The sequence below is a fragment of the Pelodiscus sinensis genome, chromosome W (assembly GCF_052426305.1).
Source record: "Pelodiscus sinensis isolate ZL-2025 chromosome W, ASM5242630v1, whole genome shotgun sequence".
NCBI lineage: Eukaryota > Metazoa > Chordata > Testudines > Trionychidae > Pelodiscus > Pelodiscus sinensis.
The window spans coordinates 6,852,925-6,863,802 of record NC_143084.1 but is presented as its reverse complement, the minus strand read 5'-3'; positions in this window follow the sequence as shown (position 1 = coordinate 6,863,802).

The following is a 10,878-nucleotide window of genomic DNA, read 5'->3' as shown; positions in this document are numbered from 1 at the left end:
CTACCAATCCCGGTCTCCCAGGGACAGACATCAGTTGAGGGCACCTTCTGCTACAGTGTCTCATCCCCCCTGGGAGAATAGTCGGAGGGTGGAGGCCCTGGACCAGGCCTCGGGACAAGAAATGCCCCCTCACAAGGGAGGAGAAGCGCGAAACCATCACCCAGCACCCTCCATAGACCCAGTGCCGCCCCAGGCCTCCTTGTCCTCCTCCCCAGACGAAGTGGCAGGGACATCCATGGGTGGGACTTCCGCCTGTTGACCACAGGGCCTACCAAGAGCTCCTGCGCAGGGTGGTGCAAAATATGAACCTCCCCATGGAGGAGATGCAGGAGCTGGAGGACCCGAAGGTGAACATTGCAGCAAGAGGGTCCATCGAGAGTGGCTTTGCCAGTCAAAGACAATCCAATCAAATTATAATGCCTTGTGGCAGACCCCAGACTTAATACCGCCCACAGCGAAAGCCGTAGAGAGGCAGTACTTCATGCCATACAAGGGGTTTGAGTTCCTTTTCTTGCACCCTCATCCCTTCTCTCTAGTGGTGTCAGCAGTCAAAGAGAGAGAGAAAGAGAGACAAGGCCAGCAGGCACTGGCACCCAAAGCCAAGGAGGCAAAGAAACTCAACCTCTTTGGCAGGAGTGTCTATTTGGCAGGGGGCCTGCAGTTGAGCGTCACAAATCAACAGGCGAACCTCAGCAGATACGCATTTAAATCTTGGGAAGCTCTCTAAGTTCAAGGAGCTCCTTCCCCCAGATGCCCAGCAGAAGTTCAGAGCCTTGACAGAGGAAGAGGCTGCTCTCCACAGGATTGGCCATGCATAGGTCCTTATGACAGCAGGCATCTGGCCTACCCCCAGAGGGCCAACAGACACTGTAGGACCTTCCATTTGAGGGCAGGAGCTTGTTTTCGGAGCAGACAGACTCCAAGCTCCATTTGCTCAAGGGCAACTATGAAATCCTTGGGCATGCACACCCCTGCTACCCAGAGGTGCCCCTTTAGACCCTGACCTCCTCCTCCTCAGAGGTTCACTCCTAGAAAGCATCAGGAGCAGCCCTGCAGGCACAACAGGAGGAGAACCCCCAACCAACAGTCTAACAAAGGATCTAACTCCTCAAAAGCCCCTCTGGAGCCCAAGCAGGGCTTTTGAAGGTGTGCCCAAGGGCAGAGTACTAGCATATCAGGATACTCCCTTTATTTTCAGGCAGGCTCTCCCACTTTTACCATGAGAGAGCCCGTATTACCTTGGACTGTTGGGTCCTCCACACGATTGGAGTGGGATACTCCCTGCAGTTTTCCTCTCTCCTGCCTTCCCACTCCCCTTTCCTGTCCCTCTTCAGAGACCCCTCTCATAAACAGCTCCTCCTTACAGGAGGTCCAATCGCACCTCACATTAGGGGCAATCCAAGAGGTTCTCCAAAGGGTAAGGGGCAGGGGGTTCTACTCCCATTATTTCCTAATTCTGAAGGCGAAAGGAGATCTGAGATCTATACTAGACTTGAGAGGCCTCAACATGTACTGTAGAGACTGAACTTCCATATGATCTTCCTAGCCACCATTATTCCATGCCTGGATCTGGGTGACTGGTATGCCACCCTTGCCACGAAGGATGTGTATTTTCATATTTTGATCCTCCCAACTCACAGGTGCTACCTCAGAGTCATGGTTTCGAATGAACATTGCCAGTTTGCAGTACTCCCCTTCGGCCTGTCCACTGCTCCACAGGTATTCACCAAGGCTATGTCTACACTATTCTGTTCACAGAACTTTGTCGACAAAAGGCGTTATTCCTCGTAGAATGAGGTTTACCGCCGTCGACAAAACTGTCGACAGAACTCGGCGGTAGTGTAGACGCAGGCATAGTTTTGTCAACAAAAGTGGACTTTTGTCGACAAAACCCTGTAGACTAGACACACCCATGGCATTGTGCTGCCATGTGGTCAGATATACAAGGCTGCACCTCAGACCCCTACAAAGGTGGCTCGCTTCAGTCTACAGGCCAATGAGAGACAATATAGACACGGTGGTTTCGATCCCACCAAACGTGATGTCTGCCCTGATGTGGCAGTCACACCCAGACAATTTGGGCGAGGGAGTGACATTTGCCATGATGACGCCCACGCTAATGCCCACGCTGACACATGTGACAGATGCCTCAGGTGTAGAGTGGGGGGGCCATCTGGGGGCACTTGTGCCGGGTCCAGGACCTACTCCTGCTGTGGCTCTGCATTTTAAATGTAGTAAGCCGTCCCAGCTCTTTGCAGAGCCACAGCAAGTGTAGGTCCTGGACCCAGCGCGAGCTGGGACTGAGCCAGACTTACTCAGTCCCAGCTTGCACCAGCTCCAGGACCTACCCCTGCTGCAGCTCTGCATTTTAAATGTAGTAAGAGCTGACCTGGCTCTACTCCCGGATTTCTGGCCTGTTTCAAGTGTGATGTAACAAAGCATGCAGGCAGGGCCTGAGAGTCAGGAATTGTTTTGCATAACAATGCAGATTAAGCATGATACGCGAGACCACGTCAAGAGAACACAAGACAAGCAGCCTTGTACTGGTACTTGTTTCTGATAAGCAAAAAGTACAGATGCAGCCATGAAACTGTTAACTGTGCACATAGCAGTAACATCCTGGGTAGCAGGATGTACTCCAAATAAGACATTGGGCTTCTTACATATCCTACACAATACATAATCAATTGGTAAATATTATTAGAATGACCAAGTCTCTCTGCTATAAATTGGGCTTAGTAAGAACAATCGGTGGGAGGGAATGGGCAGGATTGACCCACAGGTCCTGCTCCAGGTAACTAGAAGTGATTAGGCCCTTCACACCTGCTACATCAGCCTATAGGTGGGAAAAGGTGGAACCACGACCTCCTGCCTGGTACTGTAGGTAGCATACGGGTGAAGTGTAAGTGAACTAGGCTTTAGCATTGTATATAGTAGATCTTTTAGTAATTGCTTTTGCATTGCTTTGCGCTGTATTAATTGCTTTAGAGTTTATAGTATTTAAGGTTTAAATGGTGTAGTAATTGTTCTTAAAGCTTGTAAAACTTAAACAACTGTATTAACTGCTTAAAGCTTGCAATAAATAAGAAAGTGGTTAAGTATCCCTGAAGTGTACTGGTTTCCCTTGGATCTAAAATAAATCAAACCACATGACAGCTTCTCTAGATAGCATATGTACTGTGAAAGTTTTTCACCTTCTTCTTGATATGTGGAGCGAAAGTGCAGATACGAATCTTCTCCACTCTCAGTAGTCCCAAGATAGATCATCCAAAGCATGGAGATACTCCATAGCACCAGCAGAGGGATTACTTGTCTGTAAGGATCTAATGACATCAGAGGCTGGTCCCCTCAGCCATCCAACTAGTCGTTGCCTTTTGATAGTATCTGAGCATTGCTGCTCCTCCATCATCTGGGTAGCCTGGTCCACCCAAGATTCAAAGTCATCCTCTCCAACAGGAGTAGGCTGTTTCCCAGAGAAAAATCTCAGCTTATGCTATCCAACTCCTTTATAGGAGGGAGGAGTATATCATTCCATCAGTTGTCCTAAAGCAGCTATCAGACCTTCATTTGTAACTAGTCGGTTTGCCTGCCCGGAGGGGTTCCACACTGCCTGCCCCTTTAAGGCCAGCCCCATTAATTCCCAGGGAGCTGCCCGGTCCTTAGTTCAGGGTGACACAGCCACAAACCACCCCCGTCAGTTTATAAGGGGTGGTCCGGCCCTCAGTGCAGAGCGTGGCAACAGACAAGCACAGTCAGTTTATAAACTATGGCCAGGCCCTCAGTTCAGGTTGTGGCAACAAACAAACACAGGTAGTTCATAAGCAGGGGCCAGGCCCTTGGTTCAGGGCATGGCAACAAACAAATACAGGTAGGGAGCTCCTTGTTCAGGAGGAGTGCAGGCAGATCGCCTGTGGCAGTCGCGAGGGGTGAGACTTCCACCCACTACGTGGGTGGCGGGGCGGGGCGGGGCGGGGCGGGGGGGGGGGGGGGGGGGGGCATGCAGGCCCACCCATTCCACTGCGCCTCGGTCCAGGGCCCTAGGGCAGCAGTGCAGGCTGCTTTGGCTCAGCGGGGGCTCCAGCCCGAAACGCGCCGGCCTAGAGGCCTTTAACAGCCCCCACTATCCCTGGGCCACTTCCGTTCTCCCCCTTGGGCGGTACCTGGGTGTCCGGCGGTGGAGGCAGGGAGTCCAGGAGAGTCTCGTCCCACCAGGGTGGCCCGGTCCAGTCAGTTGCCGCTTGCAGGTCACGGAGGCTCAGCTGGGCTCCGGGTGCAGGCGGGGTCAGGTGATTGGCCCAGGCCTCAGGCTAGGCCTGTGATTCCTCCGTTGCTTCTGGAAACGTAGGCTAGCTACACTGGGCCTCCGCCTCCCAAGTAGGGAGCCAGTAGTCTGCCTCTGGGCCCCAGCAGATAGGAGACCCTGAACAGTCCTTGGTCCCCACTCCCCAGTCTGGGAGTCCAGGAGAGGCCTTTGGCCTCTTGGTAGGCTCAGCCCTGACTGAAGCTGCTGCCTGGGCTTTTATAGTTCTGGGCCCACGCCCTGGCTACCAGTCAGGTGACAGGGTGGGGTTAGCCTCAGCCCAACATGGCTTCTGGAGGGATTCCTCCTCCTCTGCAAGCAGCCACTCCCCTGTCCCACTCCACTCCACTCCAGAGAAGGAGGAAAGGCAGCAGGGTGCAGGGGCTGCTCTCTTCCTTCTCCCCCCACACCGCTGGTTCCTGGTTCCTGCTCCTGCACCAGCCGGAGCCCTCCCCACCCAGCTGCTTCCCTGCCTGCCTGCCTGCCCGCCCGCTGAGGCCTGCTCCCCGGACGTCGCTGCACCCCACCACCACCACCACCACCACCGCTACCACCACCTGCTGCTGTTGCTGCCTGGGGGGAGAGGGGGGGCCTGCCAGCTGCCCTCCCTCTCCCCTCCACCACTGCTCCAGAGGAGGAGGACCACCCCACCAGCACCCACCACCAGCGGCCTTCCACTGCCGCCTGCCTGCTGCTGCTGCTGCACCCCGCTGAGGGGGAGAAGAGGAAGCCACTGAGAACTGTGGAGGGGGTTTGTTCACAAACTGAGCTTTTTCAATCTGCTCCGGGGTGGTGGTGAATTGAACTGTTAAAAGGGGGGCTGGGGGAGAGGCTCGGAGCCCTCCCCCCAGTCCAGCTGCCCCCCCCACCCGCTGCCACCACCCCCAAGGCCCCCTCCACCACCCTTTGCCACCTGGACTGTCTCTTCTCCCCCTGGTGGGGTTTGCTGCCCTGCCTGCCACCTGGGACTCTGCTGCAGCGGTGGGCGAGGTTGAGCCCCACACAGCGCTCGTGGGTGTGCTCCCTCCCCCCTCTTCTGGACTTGGCCCCCCTCCCTCAGCTACATCTGGCTGGGGGGCCACCCTTACCCCCGGTCACCCACCCTACCCCAGCAGCTTGGTTTTTTTCCCCACTGCCTGCCCCTCCCTGTTAGCTTAGTTTGGTTCCTTCCCTCCCTTCCCAAATCCACTTACCCACCACACCTGCTCCCAAAGTCATCTGCCACGCCCCTGCCCCAGCCAGCCCAAGAGTGTGTGCCCCGCCCCACCCAGCTGTTGTTTGCCTCCATTTTATCCCTCCCCAGCCACCCCCCAGCCCCCCCCCAGCCCTTGAGCACCACCTGATTTGCCTCGCCCCCTCCCTGCCCTGAGCGCTTGTGCCCCCCTTTTAGTTAGCCCCCTTGTTCACTGCACCTCCCCAACGGCCCCACAACCCCCCCCCCCCCGTATCCCAGTGCAGCCGGAGGAGCCGGCCCCCGCCCTGTACCCGTTACCTTGCCCCCTGCCTGCCCTGCCGGCACCCTCCTCCTCCGCTCCAGCCTTGCGGGGAGGAGTGGTTGCTGGCCCCTCGGTTCCCCTGCTCTATCCGCCCCTTTTGGTTCTCTCCCTCCCAGCAACCAGTCGGCGGGAGGGAGTAGTTGCCCCCCCTTTTTCCCCTTCTCCCCTTCCCTCCCAATTATACGCCCCCCCCACCCTTCCCTTCCCTTGCGTGCCCCCGCCCCCGTATTAGCGCCCTCCTCCTCTGCTACAGCCTCAGCAGGGAGGTGAGGCTGCTAACCCCCCCCCCCCATATCTTCAGTTGCCCTCCCCAAAACCAGCACCCTCCCTCTCTCCCACCCCCTCCATTTCAGACACCCTCCTCCCTCACCCGCTGTCTGGTGGGGAGGAGCGGTAAACCCTTGCTTCCCCTTCCTGTTATCTGTGCCTCCTTCCTACCCCCCCCTTCCATGATGGAGGCAGTCCCTACAACGGCCCCCTCGCTACCACCAGGCCCGACAACTGCTGCGGCTGACCTCCCGACCCTAGGCCCGAGCTCCGCCGCCGCCACGGCCGCCGCTCCCTCAGACACGGGAGCAACCATCACCTCGGCCGGAAAAAAGGGCGGGGGGAAGAAAAAGGGCAAAAGCCCGGCCCCAAAGGCCAAATCCATCACGGCCAAAGCCGCCCCGCCCTCCGCAGCCCCTCCTTCCCCTGCTATTCCCTCCACCAGCTCTGGGGGTGACACAACCAAGGCCCCCAGAGCGTACGCCCAGGTGGCCGCTGCTACCCCCTCACCTGCCCCGTCATCAGCCCCGACTGCCGCCTCCAGCTCCATCCCTGGTGGCCGGGGCCCTTTTCCCACCATGACCAGGAGGCACGGCGTCCGCTGCCTCCTGGTCGCCGCCTCGCCCCACATGGAAACATACGTGCGGGCGTTGGCGAGGGTGGTGGGGGCCTCAGCCGTGGTGGCGGCCTCCAAGATGTACGGCAAGGCGGTGTTCTTCCTTGCCTCGGAGGCCGCCGCCCAGGAGGCGGTGGAGAGGGGCCTGGCGGTGGGGGGCGTGCACGTGCCCCTCGAACCGTTGGAGGACCTGGGCGTACGGGTGGTGCTCACCTCCGTCCCGCCCTTCCTCCCTAATGCCGCCCTGTTACCTTCCCTCTCCACCCTGGGGAAGCCCATCTCGACCATCAGCCCTCTCCCGCTGGGCTGTAAGGACCCCGCCCTCCGCCACGTCCTATCCTTCCGCCGGCAGGTACAACTGCAGCTGCCGCCGGCGGCGCGTGGCGGGGAGGCGCTCGAGGGGTCCTTCTTGGTGCCCTACCAGGGGGCCCATTATCGGATTCATTACTCCTCGGGGGAGACCCGGTGCTTCCTCTGCCGGGCGATGGGGCACGTCCGGAGGGACTGTCCCTTGGCCCGGTCGGAGGAGGCGTCCGGGCCCCCCGGGGCCTGTAAGGGCGCCGGCCTCACCACCGCCGGCCCCCCTGGTAGTCCGGGATCCGCGGCCGCCCCTCCTCCAACCGACGGCCCTGCTCGGGAGCCGGAGGCGCCCCCTCCGACGTGCCCGAGCGGGCAGGCGGGCCCCGCCTCTACACGATCTGTCTCTGCGGGGCCCGAGGAGGAGAGGGTGGCGCGGCTGCCGCCGGGCAAGGGAGAGGGCCCTCCCCAGGTGGAGGTATCCCCCTCCTTCTCTCCTTTGCCACAACGCCCCCCCCGAAAATCAAACATGCCCCCCGGCCTTGCCCCTGCTGACCAGCCCTCCACCTCCACCTTGGAGGACTGGACGCTCGTCCGGGGGAAGCGCAAAGCCCGCCGTTCGCGGGCTTCCTCTCCCCCCTCCGATACGGAGGGCGGGAAGGCCCCCCGAAAGATCCCGAGGGGGGCCAGCGCTGTCATGATCCCCCCCGGCGAGCGTCAGCAGGAGGCGCCGGCCGAGGAAGCCGTGGCAGCGAGGGGGGACGATGAAGTCCCCCCTGAGGAGCCTATCCACGAGGAGGCCTCTGATGGAGCCCCCCCGGCCCTGAGTTCAACTGAGACCCCCTCCGTCCCCGCCGAGGTAATTGGTGCCTCGGCGGCCGGAGGGGAAGGCTCCGGGGCCGAGGGGATGGAGCTTAGCTCCATCTTCGAGGAGATCGAGGCCCTGGGTCTGACCCCGCTCACCCAGGGGGAGGACGACCCCCCGCCAGCGGGCCTCGGTCTGGGCGGCGACTCTGTGGCGCCGCCCCCTCCTCTCCCCGATCCCGTGTCCCAGGTGGCTGACCCCGTCCTCACGCTCGGGGCGCCCCTGATACTGCCCACTGGCCCGGCCGACTCGAGCGCCGGAACGGATGCCGCCGAGCCCTCTGGGGCGACGGCTGGCGCCGAGCGGCCGGGTCCCGGGGTTGGGGGTGCCCCCTCTCCAGCTACCGAGGCGGGGCAGCCATCCCCCTTTCCCGTTGGGGGCCCAGCAGAAAATGCCATCCAGGCCGACGCCGAGGCATTAACACTTGCCTCTCCACCTGAGCCCGGCGTCGGCGCGGGCCCCCTTCCTGTTCCCGACCCCCAACTTCCCATTCGGGAGGCGCCGCAGCCCGGTGGGATTGCCACACGGGACCCTTTCCCAGACCCCGTCCAGGATCCCAATTCCCTCTCACGTCCCGATCCTCCCCCTACTCCCGCTTCCGCCCTTTATGAACCCATCTCCAGCCCCGAGTCCTCCCCTGTTCCCGATCCCTCCCCTACCCCTACCTCTGCCCCATTCCCTGTCCCCGACCCACTGTCCGGCCCTGAACCTACCCCTCCCCCCGGCTCTGCCATGGAGGTAACCCCTCCCTCGCCGTCCCCCCCTTCTTTTCCCATCCTGGTCCCCGTTATGTTGCCCGATCCGTCCCTACCGCCCCCCCAAACGTCCGCCAGTGCCACCCCCGCGAGGGCCGTCTCATTCCCGCTAGCTGCGGGCGGCCCTTCGGGGGTCGTTTTTGTATCCCCGGTCCCCAACCCGTTGGGGGCTGCCTTGTTCCCTCCGCCGCCTCCTTCCCTGCCGGGGTCGGGGGCGGGCAGCGCGGCGCCAGCAGCAACGGCGCCGCGTCGGGGATCGGATCCCTGTTTGCCCGTCTCCGTGGCCCGTGAGCTTCATCCGGGGGCCCGGACGGAGGAGAATCCTGGTTCCCCCTCGGTGCTGAGGGGCGAGCTGCGCCAATTCCTCGCGGATAACCGCGGGGCGAAAGGAAAGGTGCAGCTCGCCCTCCAGCGCTGGGGGGACTTCCACTCCATCCTCCAGGCCACTAGAGCCTTGTTGCAGGAGGGGAGAGGGACCAGTAGGCAGGACGACGCGGCCTACCGTCAGACCCGCAGGTTTCGGGACGCTCTCCTGACCTTCGGGTCGGGGAGCGGTCTGCTGCGGGGCCTGCGTGAGGCCGCCGACTCGCCTGTCCGCGAGGATCTACCCCAGCCCTCACTATGAACTGTACCATCCTCGCAACATTGAATGCCCGGGGCTGTAGGGCGGGTCTCCGCAGGAGCCGGGTGCTCTCCTTCCTTCGGGAGGGGGGGTACTCGGTGGTTTTCCTGCAGGAGACCCACACGACTCCAGCCGTCGAGGCTGGCTGGCGGCTGGAGTGGGGGGACGGGGTGTATTTTAGCCACCTCGGCGCCCACTCTGCCGGGGTGGCCACCCTGTTCTCCCCTGCCCTACGGCCCGAGGTGCTGGGGACCGCCGAGGTTGTCCCGGGCCGCCTGCTGCACGTCCGGGCCCGCGTGGAGGGGCGGACGTTGAACCTGGTCAACGTCTATGCCCCGAACGCGGGCCCGGACCAGGTCACCTTTTATCGGCAGGCGGCCACCTTCCTCGGCACTCTGGATCCTCGCGAGGGCCTGGTCCTGGGCGGGGACTTCAACACCACCCTCGATGACCGGGACCGTGTAGGACTCGCGAACTGCCAGGCCGCGGCGGACGTCCTCAGGGAGATAGTGGAACATCACTCCCTGGTGGACGTCTGGCGAGACCACCACCCGGACGACAGTACCACCTTCACTTACGTCCGGGTGGGGAAAACACGGTCGAGCTACTCCCGGTTGGATCGCATTTACCTGTCGCGATTCCATCTGGCACGAGCCCACTCCTCCAGCATCCGGCCGGCCCCGTTCACGGACCACCATTTGGTGTCCGTGAAGGCCTCTCTGACTTCGGAGAGGCTGGGGCCGGCCTATTGGCATTTTAACAATAGCTTGCTGGAGGACGTGGGCTTCGTGGCGTCCTTCCGGGAGTTCTGGCAGGCCTGGCGGGGGCAGCGGCCCGCCTTCCCCTCGGCGCGGCGATGGTGGGATGTGGGGAAGGTGCGCGCCCGGCTCTTCTGCCGTGACTACTCCCGGGGCGCCAGCCGGCGGAGGGATGCGGCGATAGGGCAGCTAGAGCGGGAGGTCTTGAAGCTTGAGAGGCGCCTGGCGTCCGCCCCCGAGGATCCACTCCTCCGCAAGGCGTGCCGGGAGAAGCGGGAGGAGCTCCGAGCCCTGGAAGATCACAGGGCCCGGGGCGCTTTTGTCCGATCCCGCATCCACCTCCTTCGGGAGATGGATCGCGGCTCCCGCTTCTTCTACGCCCTGGAGAAAAGGAGGGGGGCAAAAAAGCACGTCACCTGCCTCTTGGCAGAGGACGGCACCCCCCTCACGGATCCGGTGGAGATGCGTGGAAGGGCCAGGGCCTTCTACGCCAGTTTGTTCTCCCCGGATCCGACCGAAGCCGACGCCTGCAGGGCGCTCTGGACCGAGCTCCCGACGGTCAGCGCGGGCGACCGAGACCGGCTGGAGCTGCCTCTCACTCTGGCCGAGTTCTCGGAAGCCCTCCGTCTCATGCCCAACAACAAAACCCCGGGCATGGACGGGCTGACCGTGGAGTTCTACCGCGTGTTCTGGGACGTCCTCGGCCCGGACCTCGTCACCGTCTGGGCCGAGTCCCTGGAGAGCGGGGTCCTCCCTCTGTCGTGCAGGCGAGCGGTGCTCGCCTTACTTCCGAAGAAGGGGGACCTCCGCGACCTACGGAATTGGCGTCCCGTCTCGCTCCTCAGCACGGACTACAAGATCGTAGCGAAAACCATCTCGCTGCGACTGCGGTCCGTGCTGGC